Below are 554 nucleotides of genomic sequence, written 5' to 3'. Positions count from 1 at the left end.
CAGGCCACGAAGGTTGATTAGCAATCGCGACAACGTTGAATATTCCAGGCTAACTCCTCGACATCGAGCGGTCTGTGGATCTCCTGCGCGGCACCCGCGTCCACCTGGAGGCCCGCGTCGCCCAATGTCTTGCCCCTCTCCCCTACCTTCTTCCTCCCAGCGCTGTGCCAATGTCTTCCCGTAGTGTGAGGATGAGCCGGTCCCGCTCCGAGATGTCCTCTCCCTCGGTATAGAACCCTCCCTCGTCCGCCCGCCGTTAGCGCGCGGGCGCTGCGAGGGATGGTAGAGGGCTAGTGTATGTGTCTCTCGCCGGAGCCAGAGCTCGGAGGGAGCGTCGTCTCCAGCCGCTCCTCGCGTCCCTGATGTTGCACAACCGTCTGCCCGAATCCTGCGCAGTGCCTGCGGTGCGTTGGCGAGGGCCAGCTCTCGGCGGCGTGCAAACGCCCGTGCAGCTTGACATCAACGTCGGCCCCGTAGTGTGAGGATGCGCCGGTCAACTTGTCGCGGAGGGCGCCCACGCTCCTCTGCCCGCGCCCCCCGCCGCCGGGCGCCAT

The sequence above is a fragment of the Triticum aestivum genome, chromosome 5A (genome assembly GCF_018294505.1).
Source record: "Triticum aestivum cultivar Chinese Spring chromosome 5A, IWGSC CS RefSeq v2.1, whole genome shotgun sequence".
In the NCBI taxonomy this organism is placed as follows: domain Eukaryota; kingdom Viridiplantae; phylum Streptophyta; class Magnoliopsida; order Poales; family Poaceae; genus Triticum; species Triticum aestivum.
The sequence above is the reverse complement of the archived record's forward strand: the minus strand, read 5'-3'. Positions refer to the sequence as shown.